General features: G+C 40.1%; 1 protein-coding gene across 1 annotated transcript in view; it reads left to right on the top strand.

Annotated features, from left to right (window-relative positions):
* Positions 1 to 6,090: 6,090 nt before the first annotated feature.
* Positions 6,091 to 16,835, top strand: part of LOC135709469 (serine/threonine-protein kinase meng-po) — a 73,423-nt gene continuing 62,678 nt past the window's right edge. The window contains exon 1 of the mRNA XM_065231826.1: positions 6,091 to 7,121. The gene's annotated coding sequence lies outside the window, so the exon portion shown is untranslated. The remainder of the gene's footprint in view (positions 7,122 to 16,835) is intronic.

Raw genomic sequence — 16,835 nt, 5'->3', positions numbered from 1 at the left:
ATCACTCATCGGTTCTCTGATTATGATGCAGCTTTTTTCTGCATTTATTTCAAGACCTACTTTTGCTAGAGCTTCTTTCAGATATTTTAATATAATTTCAAGTTCTTTTTTGGAGGTAGCTTGTATTAAAATATCATCCGCAAAAGCCAGTAATATCGGAAGCTTCAAATGTTTCTCCTCCAATAGATTCAAGTTTTTCACTTTTTCCTTAACTTCTTTTAAGACATCTTGGATAACTAAAGTGAAAATAAACGGAGACATTGGGCACCCTTGCTTGATCCCCATTCCTTTACACTTTTCAGTTGTGCTTACTCCTTCCCATATGATTTTGGTTTTCTCTAAGTTGATAGCATTACAAACCCTTTGGATAAGATGATGAGGAACCTTCAAGTTTTGCAGAATCCTGTTAATACATTTTATATCGACCCTATCAAATGCTTTCTTCAAATCAATCGATGCTACGAAAGACATTTTTCCTTCATTCCATCGTTCTTCAGTCACTCTCCTTGCTATGAATATTTGGTCATCCGTCGATCTTCCCGGGGTGAAGGCTGCCTGGTGCATTCCCGGTTCTCCTGTGTATCGTTTCAATCGCTCTCTCAACCAAGTTGCATATATTTTGTAGCCTATGTTGCATAATGTGATTCGTCGGAATTCAGCAGCCACTTTAGCCCCTTTTTTCTTAGGTATTGGTACTTGAATTGTTCTTTTCCATTCATCTGGTATCTTATTAATTTCCCATACTTTTTTTACAATTTTCCACATCTCTTCTATAGTTTCATCATTAGCATACCTTAGAAATTCATGTTTTGTTGAATCAGTTCCCGTTGCTTTTTCATTTGCTAGATTTTGTATTATCATGCTGATTTCTTCCTTTGTTGGTCCTGTTTCCGTTTCTTCTCTATCTTCTTCAATGATTAGTTCGTCTCCTATGGTATCATCAAGCTCCTTCTCCCATTGCGCCATTGTTATAGTAGGTTGTGTCAATCTTCCATTTGTTTTCACAAACTTTTTCAGGTATTGATGTGTTCTCTTTATCCGTTCTCCTGGTTCATACACTGACAAGTTATTAAAGAAATTCATAATTTCTTTTTCTCTGTGATCCCTTACTGCCAGCCTATACTCTTGTCGTCTTATATTGATATTAGTTCTTGCAATTTTTATGTCCATCCCTCGTTCTTTTGCGATTCTAGTACTCTTCTGCGCCTTTCTCAATCTTTTCAGTGCTGTCTTTCTTTTAGGAGTTGTTGGTATTCCTGTTCTTCTCAATACACTGTTTGCAGTGGACTTTAATTTATTTACTAGCTGATTGTATGCCTCATTGATCCCTATTTCTTCTACTGACACGTTGCCTTTTTTTACTAATTCTTCATGATATCTTTTCTTTGTTTCTTTAAACTGTAAGTTTGATGCGCTGATTATCGATGTAACCTTTTTTTCTGGTTTTTCAATTTCTTCAATCAATTTGATACCACAGCACGATCATCGACTCTTTCTAACGGTTGCCTGACACGTAGTTTCCCAATCTTGAGAAGAAAACATTGCTTCTAGTGTTTGGTGCATGCACTGTTGTAATCATGAATTCAGCCTGTGTTCCTTCCCATCCTACTATTGCCGATAATATGTTCGTATCTATGGTCCTAATATCTCTTATTCTGATCCCAGAGTATTTATTTATTAGGATGGCCAGTCCTCGAGCTCTGTTTGCATTACATCTATTGGATATATACCACTCATACGACTTAGTATTCACTATACTTGCTGTCAGATTTACCTCTTGGAGGGCTGCAACTTTTATATGATACGAATCCAAGCACTCGTCTATCTCGTTTCTCTTCTTTAATGTACAGCATCCTCTCACGTTCAATGTGGCTATCTTGATGGTTTCCTTTTCTTTATCCTTTTCATCTGTACATTTTTCTGGAACCTCCTTGTTTAGACCTTTTTCATTCGTCCACTTATCATTCTCCACTTCCGATTGTATACACAAACTGTCATATTTAATTACCCGGTGCTCGGAGGTGAGGCCGGCAGCTCAAAATGTTAGAGTCATACTGTACTGGACATATTTCAGCATGTAAGATGAACAACAAAAATGAGCTGTGTTTGTTCACATCGACTGATACTGAGTGGTTGCGGTACAAGCACATATCGTCGATAATAGACGATTGTTGTGTATCAAAGAACGCTTGCGCAAAAAGACTAGGGTGGGGAACGGATTCGAAACTCAAATGTCATTAGCCAAATACATCCGTAGACCATAGGTCCACCGTTGTATAATTGGCAATGCACCCGTGTACTGAATGGGAATTGTGGGTTCGAATCCCACCGGTGCCCTTAGATTTTTTCGCAAATTTTCTCACACACACGTCTCTTACCGATTATATGTGCTTACCTCTCAGTATGTTCAAACTTTCCTATAAACAATTAAATTGACTGCAAAGTCGCTAAACCGTGAATCAAAAAGTAAAAGTAATATTTAATTACATCATTTGTTACATTTCTTATTATGTTACAAGATCTATTCCTGTAACTACTATCTCTTGGATTAACTGTGTAGATTACTCCTTCATTGTTCCAAATGTTGATTACACTATCCGTAATGTTAGCTATTATTTTGATGGTTTCCATATTTCCAATGGTATTGTCACTCATTGGGGATTGTCCTGTGCTTTCGAGATAACTATTGACGTCTTTCCTTAATGCTTTTGGAAGTTCTTGGAATTCTACACTCTCAGGCGGTATTCCACTAATTTGGTGACTGATGGCCGCATATAGACAGTCTTGGTTGTTTGGCATCCTTTGAATAGTATTTTTTTTTTCCCTTTCATTGTATCGGCTACCATCTCTGAGTTCTGTATCTGTTTTCCTTGCTCTTTAGCTTTTTCGTTTTGATGATACTTCCAATTGTGTTTTCCTCATTATTTTCGTAAATCATGATTGAACTAGTATTACTCTTTATGTTATGTTTAATTATTGTTGTCTCCTTGTTGTTATAAAATATTATCGCTCTCCTTCCAATCCTTTCAGTCAACTTAGATATTATCTCTATTGTATCCTTTGCCTCTCCTTTTCTCTTATCAAATCCAATTGCTGCTTCCATTTCCTCCCTACATCTCCATATGTCCACTTTAAGTTTTTCAATTTGGTCCCATAATACATGGCTCATATCTTTCATAGACATCATTCTTTCCGTTAACCGTTTCCATCCTCGTCTCCTGTAAACTTTATAATTGGACAATCTTCTTGATAGACCCAAATATCCCTTTTCAGTATCCTAGCTGCTCCAGCAATGCATTCTGAGGATACCATTTGCTTATCTTTTTTTATCGATTCCAAGTACTGCTGCCATCTATCCGGTGAAGTATCCAACCATATTCCGCACTCCTCAATATTTTGTTCCAAGTAGTTAACTATTTGCTGCCTCAAACTCTTCGCTTTTTCTACAATTGCCTTCTTGTTCTCTGTCTTCAGCATTTGATGTGCCAATGCATAAAAAAAAACAGTTTCCGTCTCCTTCCACTTTTTGGATAGCAATTTCCACCGCCGGTTGTTTTATTGTCTTCTGAATAATTTTTTCCATCCTGTTTTTTTTTCTTCTTTTTATTTCTTTATTGACTTCCTATTACTGTTGCACTATTTATTTACGTGAATGGAACCATAGCATACATACTAGCTAATAATTAGAAAAAAGAAAGAGATATAGAGCAAAAAACAAATATTTCTTATTACTCTGCACTACCTTGTTCTAAACCATTATTGATTATTATCATACTATCAGTCTACCACAGACAAGCATACATAACACTCAAATGTTGTTCATAGAACTAGCATTTAACGATCAATTCAAAAGTTGGTAGTACTGTCACCTGTGGCGCGCATAGTCAATTCCTTTACTTACTACCCACCACACTGCACCCAACCTATGGCTGTAATGCTTTAGGAACGATGCCCTACAATGAGAAACATTCAATGTGTTTTGTCTGTTTGTCTGTGAGTCTACTATTATAAGCTTTTCTTTATTTAATATTTAAGGTGAAATAATGTATTGTGTAATATGAGGTTCACCTTAATGATTATAAATCATTAATAACCCCATTTTTTAAATTTGATACACCCCATTAAAACACTACTCTTAGAGTAATAATTAGTTTTCTTTTACATATTGCTGTTCAACAAAATTAAACTTCCTCAATCAGTTTAACCCTCCAAACAACACGCCCACGGTAAAACATGTGAATGCAGACCATCAACGCCTGAAAATTCACACGAAGAGTCAATAAAGAAATATATATATATATATATATATATATATATATATATAAATTTTGAGTTGATAATGAAAGCAAAACTTTTAAACCAATAAAATTGCTTTCATTTTGAATATTTTAGAGGTTAAAACTACGAAATAATGCTCTCAATATCATGCGTAAATTTAAATGTTTGAAGCTGTTACTTGCTGTAAAATTACGTGTTCAATTTCATTACATGCTCGATTTATTATCGTTTGTAATAGATTACGTCGCAATTACTTTTCATTACTTTTTAGCGTGTAGATTAACTGAAAACTCAATTGGACTTAACGTTAGCTTTCTATATTGAAAAGTAATGAACAATGCTCCAACGAGCGATCTATCCCTGCCTTTCTGAGGTGAATGACATTCTACGGAAAGTTCATGTGCATTTTAAAAATAATTGTGGTAGGAAACATCACCGTTACTTGGGAGAATGATAAAACAAAATAGAAATAGAATCTTAATATGAATTTAAGTGGCACTGGTGGTGTAGTGGTAAGCGTGATTGCCTATCACCCCAAAAGGACTGGGTTCAATCCCAGTCGGCGCCGCCGGGATTTTCTGAGGCATAAGATCTCTGATCATGGGAAGTAAAGCCGTTGGTCCCCGGTCTTATGAGTTGTGATGGGTCGATAGGTATGGTCCAGGTGTGTGAGCTGTCTCCCTGGGAAGCATTGGTACACAGTATGGAAAACAAGATCGACGGAAAACAAATCAAAAGAAAAAAAAAATATTACGAATTTAGATAGGGGAAAAGTTGGCTTCGGCAATACCTTAACCTATTATCGTCAGGGGGTAAACAAAGTCCTAGAGCACTCAAATTTGGCCAATAGTTGCTCTGAAACACAATGTATCCACATGCCAAAATTGAGCTCTCAAGGACGTTGTTTACCCCCTGACGATAATAGGTTAAGGTATTGCCGAAGCCAACTTTTGCCCTAAATTATTAAAGCAGTGCTTCGTGATCTGAGGAATTTCTTAACTGATGAATGATTATTCATCGATTAGTTCATTTCGAATGATTATGACTAATGATGATTAAATTATGTGAGGCATATGTTCAAGATTAATGATTAGTAATCTCTAAAAAAAATAATGATTAGTGATTATGATTAATCTTTAATCTTAATCATTAATCACTAATGCTCTGGTGCATGGTCGGTCATGGAGGCATGGAGTTATCCATGTATCATGTGGACAGTTTAGTAGGAGTAGGTGATTGATTTCTGTCCGCAATTTGTAGGGTGAGGAAGGTCTAAAAACTCTCAGAAGCTGCTGAAGTAAATAGACAAATTAAGTGACACATTTTATGAAAATGTATTTTTTTTAGATCCTCCATCTCTGATACTTCACTCCTCAAGTATAACAATACATTTTGAGAACATCAACATATGCTAGCAAAAATGCAAAACACACCTAAAACATGCCTCCACATTTATCCTTCTTCATTCGTAGACACCGGGTAGCACTATGAATGTTTATCTAACGAACCCGTTCCCCAACCCGTCAGCAACGAAATTAATCATCATGCCAGCCTGTGTCAATTACACGCTTTCCTCCACAACACACAACATCGGCAAGTGTTTGGATATTATCGCTTAAAAATAGACCTCATTTTTTCTTATTTGCCTCCGAAAAGAGCACCACAATGAGAGAAAATTCTGAGTGATCACGATCGCCATTCACACTGCGCAGTACATCACCCAGCTGTGGGAACTCACGATCACCATCTTCTCGCAGCCGCAGCAGCGTTTTGAGCCGATCTCATCCCACAGCTTCGCAGTCTAGATTTTCCTTTCATCCCATTCGAGTCGGTTTCGTCCGCTTGGAGATCGATCTCTTTTTTTTCTCTTCTTGAGCTGTGGAAAAATTTTCCGCTCTAGTGAAACCGCGACATTTCCGAACCGTCTGGAGCTAAGAGGTGGTGTCTGCTGATAAAGTTCGATATTCGTTGCCAGAGTGATAAGCCCTAGGAGTTTGAATTGAGAGCAAAAATTCGAAGAATGTGGCATGCGAAGCCAAAGCCAATGCCAGCTCAGTGAGGAAAATTTCCCATGCCCATATAATTTTAGAATCGCTTCAAGCTCCACCAGATCTACCGAGAGTGCACGCCAAGCACTGAAATGAGACGACAAACCGCGGTTACATATCTACGTATACACATTTCGAGTCTGCATAGTTAGTCGGGACAGTACGTGAAAGTTAATTAACGGCGCTTTGGGCAGGGAGCAGTGGATTTTAAAATTCCCGTCGCGGTGGCTGATGATAGATTTGTGAGGCTGCACTGAACAGCTGAAGCTAAGAAGAATTCGTTAGAAAAAAAAGAAATGGAAACCTGATCTTCAAAACCGCAATAATATTTTGTTCCAAATATAAAGTGCTTTGTGGAGACCCGCCCGTTCCTGCAGGAGGTGATAAATTCAACCAAGGAAAATAATCAAAAGCGTTAACGATTTTGCTTCGCGGGTACGAAACAAGGAAACCGACACTGTTTATTCAGCAAATAATATTCATGTTCGGCGGAAAATTCGATCGCCGTTTTGACAGGGACCGTGCCATAAAGTAAAAGGCGGTGTGAAAATCGGCAGTGATCGCATCGATGACGTCGTCCTACTAGCACACGTTTGCGACTTACTACATACGATTTGGACAAGAATAAGACGACGAAGAAAGTGAGTGAGTGCCTTGGGTGACTGTTAGTGTGAACATTCACCGAAACACTGCAGTCGAGAGTCGAGAAGCTGCTGGTGGGGGAAATTCTTGCCCCCCCTATCGGTGTTCGGGAAATTACGGGGAAAACAACACGCTCGGACAGTTTGTAAACAGGTAGGTTTTTGTGTATAATTTGAACATACGAAGTCAGCAGATTATTAATTTCACTTTTCACATCGTATCCGAGTCCGACACCGAAGCCGGTTGTCAGGGGGTTAGAGTTGGTTCTGGAAAATTTCTCACCGCGGGTGTTTATGGTGTTTGTTGATTTGTCGGGATAAGTGCAATAACTTCGAAACGGACTTGCATCTGCAACGAAAGTTAGATCTGCGGTAACAATAAACAAAGCAAACGATATACCTACCTTTGAATAAATATTACATCAATGATGATGAATTTCCATAGTGGTGATACATTTTTATTTTAGACGGAACCAGCGCTTGATCAATAAAAATCAATTAACATAGTAGGTAGTTGCCCCGAAATGGATAGTAATAGTGATGACGGGGGGACTTCCCTTTCGGCCGTTCCCACTGACGATTAGCAGTCCGATGTGGAAATGAAATCCCATGTGACAAAAAAGAACACCGGAACCATCCCAAATGTTAAACCTTCACCATCCACACCTTCTTCCCTCCTTCTACCCCGTCTAACCCGCCACCAACCAACACCGGCTATCCCTGTAGAACTAACACAAGCTGCCCCCCGCCACAAGGCATACCCAGACGCCTCGAAAGGTCCATGGGTTGTTTTCTTCCGGCCCAAGCAAATAGCTCTAAATGTTAACCGCATCGAAAAGGATCTTTTCAATCGTTTCTCGTCCGTGGCCGACGTTTTGAAGGTGCGGCCAGACAAACTGCGCGTCACTGTTGCTGGTCAAAAGCAGGCGTACGAGAATGTTGCCTGCGAGCTCTTTACTTTAGAGTATCGAGTTTATATCCCATGTCACGATGTGGAAATCGATGGAGTATGATCAGCGACGCCTTCCTGAAGAGGGGGGTTGGGGTTTTCAAGAGCCCCACTCTTCCTGAAGTAAACATTCTGGACTGAATTCAAATGCAGTCAGCGTTCTTGGATGGGACGAAAAAAAACCTACTTCCATATCAGACTTGTTTCGGGTGACCTTCTCCGGATCGGTACTGCCAGATTACGTCAGGTTTGGAAGGGTTCGACTTCCTGTGTGGTTGTTTGTACCGAGGGTGATGAAGTGCACAAAGTGTAAACAATTTGGCCACACCACTGCCTTTTGCGGCAACAGCGAGGGGCAATAAAGTATCCCACGATTTCAGTTGTTCTTCCGTAATATTCGATCTCATAATGAGGGAGTAAATTCAAGGAATACCAGAGCCCCATCGTCCCCATCCATCTTCGCGAACAAAAATACCGCCACGTCAATGCCGAGAAGAGATTTTTCACTGATGGGTCCACAATAAATGCGGCCACTGGTTTTGGTGTATTCAATGATCTTCATAGTGCCTCATATCAGCATCAAAAACCATGTTCGGTATACGTTGCGGAACAAGAAGCTATATTATATGCGTTAGAGCAGATTTCCTCACTTCCCCTGATCACTATTAATTTTTTTCGGATAGTCTAAGTTCTCTGGAGGCTATGCGTTCAATGAGGCCGATGAAGCACTTGACGTAATTCCTGAACGAAATACGATCGTCACTGAGTGCTTTATCAAACAGCTCACATATCATCACCTTAGCATGGGTCTCTTCTCATTGCTCTATTCCGGGCAATGAGAAAGCGGACTCGCTGGCTAATGTGGGCGCTGTGGAAGGCGACATTTACGAGCGACAAACCGCCTACCATAAATTTTTCACATTCGCTCGTCAGCAAGTCCTCATCAACTGGCAACACAAGTTGAATCATGGTAATCTGGGAAGATGGTTACATTCGATCCTCCCAAAGGTGTCGATCAAACCCTGGTTCAAGGGATTGGACGTGGATCGCGATTTTATCCGGGTAATGTCCAGGCTCATGTCCAATCACTTCTCGTTAAACGCACACCTCTACCGCTAGAGCTTGTAGACAGCAGTTTATGTGCCTGTGGAAACGGCTATCACGACATCAAGCATGTTGTCTGGTCCTGCATTCGAACTACTTGATTCCTTCAGAGCCCGAGGAAAACAACCTAATACACCAATTGGAAACGTTCTGGCTTACCGTGATCTCGATTTTTTTTAGATTAATTCACGAATTCTTAAAAACTACTGATTTGTGCATTTAGTAGTATTTTGTGTTTGAATTTCCTTATCACTATCCCAACCCAAGTCCCCTCTTGTATCATTACAGCTGTGCTTTCAATGCTTCGAGATCCATAGCACATGTCCGCCAATAAAGTCTTTCATCCACAATCATCCGTTGAAAGAAGCAGAAAGAAGAAGATTTACCAATATCCCTTTCCCTTTGTGCCCTTTCAATCTTCTAAATACATGTAATTATTAGTCTCGAGTAAACCACGAGTATTCGGCCCTCATTCCACTAACATAAGTTGTAAGAAATGATTATCTAAAGTTACATATAAAGTAATTTGGCTCCGCAAAGCTACCACATTTGAGCCTTGACAAATAAATGGATCATAAAAAAATGTGAACTAGGGGAAATGGATGCAATGTCGGCCTAAATGTTCCTAATTTGGGCCCGTACATAAATTCAGCAATCGACTAAATTTTCAATAGCGACCAAAACTAGTCATAGTACCGTCCCAATTACTCGTTCATCTTAATAGCAGCATCTAAATAGCAGATTTTTTGCGATTTTTTAGAAATTATCCTTTACAGATCTTTAAACTTCCTTAAATGTCTGGACTTTCCAGAAGTTATTGGGGCTGCCCCTAAGATTCCTGAGCTTGTCTGAAAATCTCCAGGTCTAGCTTGTCTGAGGTTCTTGAAATTTATTTAAAGTATCCACAAGTTCTTTGGATATCTCCGAAGTTAACTTGACTTCCCTGATGATCTTAGAACTTCTTAAAAGTTCCTGCAGATTTCATGAAGCTGATGGAACCACCTTGAAGTTCTCAAAGCTTTCCTGAAGTACCCAAAATGTTATAGAAGTTTTCAGATTTTACTTTATTATCCCGCAGTTCCATGAAATTATTTACCCGGAAATCTCAAATATTTCCTTTCATTCCTCAAATGTTTTAAAAATTTATAAAAAATGTGTGAACCACTCTGAAGTTCTCTAATCCATCCCTAAGCTCTTATGTTCTCTGAAAAATCTTTAATTTTTTTAAATTCTTGAAATTCATCGTTATTTTTCTAATTCTTTACTCTTTATTCTTTATTAGGAGCAGGGAAAAGCCCATTTGAGTGCTTTTTTTTCTCAAATGGGCATAAACCTCCTCATCTTTTCGCATCAACAGAACAGTACATTCCAAATGATAGGGTAGAGCGCTACTTCGTCTTAATCGCCCATTTCCGTTCTATCAATCAGAAAAGATCAATAATATCAATGACTTCACCGTCTACAAATCAAAAATAGGTTTGTTTCGATGCGTTAGTTCACTAGTTACAACATAAATCCTGTTAGAGCGCATTGCATGAATATTTACGCTCATTGTTATCAAAACAAAAGAAGCGCTCCTAGCGAATCCCCTTTTTCTACGTTCATGCGTAGGACGAAGAAAATCTAATGGTGTTTCAATGCGTTTGGACGGAATTGAAACTCGTAGAACGAATTTAGAATCAAGAAGCAGTATTAGATTTTAAACAATATCTCAACAATTTGTGGCTCTTTATCAAATCCAACGGTACGTATGGAAAGGTGAATAAATTTAGAAGTCATCTTTGACAGAAATATTCCATTTTTAATTAAAACTCGTCCAGAAATGAGAGGTAAAGTGCGCGTTGTGCTTAGTAGGACAGAAATTAGATCAAAAACCCTACATTATTAGCTTAAGACTAAACAAAATACGACCTTATTCTATTTCTTACTACTACCTATAATTTACTAACTGAGCACTTCACGGAACCTATTTTTATTAATGGAACGTGACAGATGAAAGTCGAAGACATGGTAACAACGGTTGAACACACGACATATACTACTAAAAGGCTCATTATAGCCATAATTAGTAGGGAATGTCGATATGCGCATAAATTGATGAGAACGGAGAGTATGACGACGAATATCAAAATTCAACTCACGTAACACTGTAGGACAATCTATGTGAGATTGAACAACATTAGATATAAAACAAGCCTTAGTGACATTCCTACTAACCTCCAGAAGGTCAAGGTCAAATAATTTACAACGATCTTCATATCTAGGTAGATTAGATGGATCATTCCAAGGCAAACGTCGAAGAGCAAAGCAAATAAACTTATGTTGGATAGCTTTTACTTGCTGTACGCTGTTCTGATAGTAAGGAGCCCAGACCACAACTGCATAGTCCAATGTAGAGCGAACTAAAGAACAATACAGGGTCTTCAAACAGTGAATTTCCGAGAATTCTTTTGCAGCACGAAAAATAAAGCCCATGCATTTAGAAGCTTTGGAGGTTATATATCCTACATGATCTTTAAAAGTAAGTTTCGAATCTAAGAGAACACCCAAATCCTTAACAGTAGATTCTCTCTTTAAATATATTCCGGCAATGGTGTAATCAAATGAAATGACAGAACGTTTACGTCCAAAGGAAATTACTGAGCATTTGTTGGCATTCAAGCTCATACGATTAGTTGCGCACCATTTGGAAAAAAGGTTAAGTTCTTTCTGAAGGAAATGTGCATCTTCTTCACCGGTAATTACATAATAGAGTTTGAAGTCATCGGCATACGAGAGCTTAAAACATTTGTGCACTAGGTTGACGTCATTCAGGTACAGCAAGAATAAGAATGGTCCAATATGACTGCCGTGTGGAGCACCAGATGTGACATGGAATGGTTCTGATATAGTATTACCAATTTTGACCGACATTGAACGACCAACCAGGTAAGAGTTTAGCCAATCTAGCAACGAACCAGAGAAACCAAGACGGTCAAGCTTTGCGATCAAGATTTCATGGTTGATTTTATCGAAAGCAGCTGAAAAATCAGTATAAATGGCATCGATCTGCTTGTGAGCTTCTATAGTCTTGATGATAAAGGACGTGTATGGAACCAGATTGGTGCAGGTGGATCTCTTCGGCTTGAACCCATGTTGTGTCGCGGAAACGTAGTTGAGACAATGATGCTTGAGGAAGTCGAGGACAATCAGCTCAATAGTTTAGCCGTAGCACATAGTGCAGCGATTCCTCTGTAGTTTGAAACCTCTCGTTTATCGCCTTTTTTGTACACGGGAAAAAAGAATGATATCTTCCATGCTTTAAGAAAAGATCCGGATGAGAGCGAGCGGTTGAAAATAATAGCTAGAGGATACGAGAGAGCAGAACTACACTTCTTCAAGATGATAGATGGTATTCCGTCCGGACCGGGGTTTGGTGAGCATTTCAACCGAGTGCAAGCTGATTCAACAGTATTATGTGATATCCGTGGATGAGGACCAATGGCAGAGCGGGGAGGTACATTACCTGTAGCATCAGTCACCAGTTGTAGGTCAAATGATTCGTCAGTAAATACTGCTGAGAATTGTTCTTTGAAAAGGTCAGTTATGGCCGGAAGAGAAGAAGCTTCTTTATGGCCGAGTTACATGGTTGAAGGTAGTCCTATTTCCTTCCACTGTTCGTCGATATATGACCAGAACTTCTAAGGATTTGCTAACTGCTAATGCTAACTGCCTTAAAATTCCCTAAATATAATTACGGGATCAGGGCCGCGTTCGGGATTTAAAAAAAAAACACTTAGCACTGCATTAACTACTTATATTTAGGAAAAAGATGCACTTCTTACTTCACTAACGTCCGAAAAGTAAAAAAGGGAGTGCATCGCTTCGATACTTCCTTTTGTAGACTATAGTTGCTGACTCGGATGATCGGCAACTCTCCGGGTCGATGCCTAGAACTATTGCTGACTCCTACAGATTCATATGGTAGGTGGATGGCTATGTTGCACCCGATGTTGCTAAGGGCGGTGATTGCGGTCGATGTAACTATATATTTGAAGCTCTCAAAAATTTGCTGAAGTTGCCGTTATCTTCCTGTTATTCATAATACTATTTTGAAGTTCTCAGAACAGTCACAAAGTTCACGTAGCATTCCTTAAAATCTTTAAACTAAATTGAAGTCATCTAAAATTTTTAAACTTCTTCTGAAATTTTCCCGAATTTAGTGGAACAGTTCCTTAAATTTTCCTGAAATTTATCGAAAAACCTTGAGACCATTGGAACCTAATAATTAAAACATTTTCGTAGTTCTGGAAGTTTTTGAAGTTTTCAGAGCTATCCTGAAGTTATGAGAAGTTCCTTGAAATTATCGGAATAATCATGAAATTCTCAAAACTATGATTCACGCAACTTTTCTGATGTTAATAAAATGTTTAAAGAGCCTAAAAAACAGCGTTTTGTTTTTTTTTTTTTTTTGAGTATTATACTATATTTAATAAGCAACGGTTTTATTATTTTTTAAAGGAAATTTACGAGTAAAAACATTTTCTCTGTGTCATAAAAGCATATAATTGGACTTAAATTCCACTAAAATCAACCTGTCGATTTGGTTTAGAGTCAAAATATTTTTCATGACAAGATTGAAAACATGTTTTTGCTTGTAATTTTTTTCTCTTTTGAATACCTACAATCTGAAAAAAAGCAAAAAAAACTCTAAAGAATGTATGTGGTTTTTAAGCCTAAATTATTCAATTAAATCAAATTTTAACAAGTAAATTAAAAAAAAAACTGATGGTTTTAGATTTTTGATAATTGACCACAACAAACAAGTATGCAAAGTTTCATTCAATTCAGAGAAGCTCGCTTCAGATCGATTCGTCATTTGGTGTGGTACTGCTCTGCACGGCGAAAGAGAACGACCCAAATTTGAGTGTAGTTATGAAAGATTTTGAACATTAATAACTCAGCTGCTTCTGGACCAATTTCAATAATTTTATCACCAATCGATCAAAAATCATCCGACGCATTTATAACTTTGCTTTCGCATGATGATTTTTAACGTGAAAGTATTAAAAAAGTGGTAATGTCAAGCATTGTCCAATGTACAAATAAAAAGTTATAATGTTATCACTGTTTTCATGACATAAACGTTCTTCCCAAACCCAGTCCTCATAATCGAGTACCATTTGGTAGCACATCATTCTGCTTTAACCTGAAAAGATATAAAATAGCGCTGATGTATGGCATTAGCTCATTTTCGCTTAGGACGGCGTGGTGAGCAGCAATAGCACCAGTAGGAAGGTGGTGGCTAGTCCACTCTTTCACACCCAACAAGCAACAATTGACTGGTCGTGGCAAAGGAGGAAAAGGTCTCGTAAAGGAGGTGCCAAAGTTCTTCAAAATAACCACCATCCGTCGTCTGGCACGCCGTGGCGGTGTCAAACGTATCTCCGGCTACGAGGTGTGCTGAAGGTGTTCTTGGAAAATGAGGTCCGTGATGCTGTCACCTACACTAAACACGCCAAGCGTAAGCGGTCATGGATGTCATCTACACTTTGAAGCGACAGAGACGCACTCTGTACGGTTTCGGAGGTTAAATCATCACCAACTTTGGCAACAAAACGGTGCTTTTCAGGGCCACCAAGCTTATTACAGTAAAGAGTAGGAATAGAATTCATCTGCCTGTTTGTCCATATTCAGAACCACACGCCTTACCCACCACACAAAATGCTCATGTAACCAAACTTGGAAGCAGGGAAACAAATGATGTTGATATGTTTTCTTCATCAACTTTCTCTTTGAATCGCCACGGCCGGATATTTTCGATGGAAGAAGCAACAATCAAGCTTCTTATTCGACGAAGACGGCAGGAAACATTGTTGAAGCCAAGTTATTTACGAAAGAGTGAGAATCGATGAAGAGAATCGATCAATGTAGATAGAACTTATTGAAAAGCGACGTGAGATTTGTTTTCCGTGCTGAGCACCAATGCTACCGACACGCCAGGAAGGCAGCTCCCACACCTGGACCCTACCTATCGACCCATCAACTCATGAACCGGGGACCAACGGCTTTACTTCCCTTCCGAAGGAAGACGTGATCAGAGATGTTATGCCTTAGAACATGCCGGTGGCGCCAACTGAGATTGGACCCAGGCCTGCTGGGGTGAGAGGTAATCACGCTAACCACTACACCACCGGCGCCGATATCTTTCAAGGTGATATCATGGCGAATTATAACGACCCAAATTTGAGTTTAGTCAACTCATAAATCCAATAAAGTGCAGGAACTCAGCGATAAGTAAATTTGCCTCATGTTTTCCCAGGTTTTTCTAGGATTTTCCAGGTCAAAAATCCTGAATTTGAGAAAAGTAAAGATTGGATTCACTCAGTCTATTGATACTACTCCGATACTGAATAAAATTTTCGTCAATTTCCTCATTTTCTGGCAGATTTTTTAGGTTTTCCACAGGAAACCATGAGACAAATTTACTCATCGCTGAGCTCCTGCACTTTTGGCGATCATGAGTGAACTAAACTCAAATGTCGGTCGTTCTCATTTGCCATGTACGCAAAAAGAAAAGAGCCAGTGTCGCTACTTGATAGCAAACTAATCATAATGGGAGGAGTCTTTGTAGCTTTTATACCACTTGGTTGCACATCACTCTGCTTTAACCTGAAAAGATATAAAAGAGCCCTGCTGTATGGCATTAGCTCATCATTCGCTGATTCGCATTCATTGTTGAGCAGTTCAGTCGATTTTTATTCTCTCTCGTTTCGTTCGTTCGCTCGTTCGCAAATCGAATTAGCTCCGCGTTATGTAGTGACGCTCTCGCTGACCCAGCCATGGGTAAGGAATCGCGCGGTAACGCGAGTGCCGGTTTACCGAGAAAACAGTCTCTCCCAGACGACGGCGCAACCACCAAGCCAGCATAGAGGAAGCAGAAGAAAACCCCATTGCCCGTCCCGACGGGCGTTGCGGACCCGCAGCCGGGGCCTCCTGGAACTAAACGACCCAGACCTGAAGACAGCAACGCCACCGCATCGGCAGCAAAAAGCTGCTGAGCAACAATCCGTTCTCCGACCTGCAGAACGGAGCCCAGCCGCAGTCGGACCCTGAGACGGTGCCGAAAAAAGTGAAGTTGCCACCCTTCTATGTGAAGGGCTTTCCTCCCGGGCTATGGGAGCAGCTGGATTTCTACATTAAGCAGAGCCTTCGTTGCACCATTCAACGGTGCACGGAAGGTCCCGGCCGAAAAACACTACAACGCAGTCCAGGCCCTCTTGGACAGGATGAAGCTGGAGTACTTCTCCCACGACGTCGAGGCCACCAAGCCGCTGAAAGTGGTGCTGGACACCTTAATGGACAAGATGAAGGCGAACGGCCTCAAGCCGGTCGAAATCCACAAGATGACCCGCAGCAAGGCCATCAAGTATCGTGACCAGCTCTACCTGGTCCATCTGGAGAAGAACTCCACAACCGTGAAGGATCTCCAGACGACACGCACACTGTTCCACATCGTAGTGAAGTGGGAGCGGTATAAACCCACCCACCGTGGCGTCACTCAGTGCTCGAACTGCCTATTGTTCGGGCACGGCACCAGGAACTGCCGCATGGCCAGCCGCTGCATCAAATGCGGCAAAAACCACAAGATCGACGACTGCGACAGCATCGAGGAAACCGCTCCCACATGCGCCAACTGCGGTGCCGCCCACAAGGCCACGAGTAAGGCCTGTCCAAAGCGGGCCGAATACGCCGAGATCCGGAAGAAGGCCTCGTCCAACAACCAGCCCGGTCGCAAGAAGGTTCCGGAAAAAAAAACGCGCAGAACTTTCCTCC

This window comes from Ochlerotatus camptorhynchus, unplaced genomic scaffold (genome assembly GCF_037179485.1).
Source record: "Ochlerotatus camptorhynchus isolate MF236.1 unplaced genomic scaffold, CSIRO-AGI_Acam_v1.1 ptg000361l, whole genome shotgun sequence".
Lineage (NCBI taxonomy): Eukaryota > Metazoa > Arthropoda > Insecta > Diptera > Culicidae > Ochlerotatus > Ochlerotatus camptorhynchus.
Note: the sequence above shows the minus strand (reverse complement) of the source record. Positions and strands in the feature narration are given on the sequence as shown.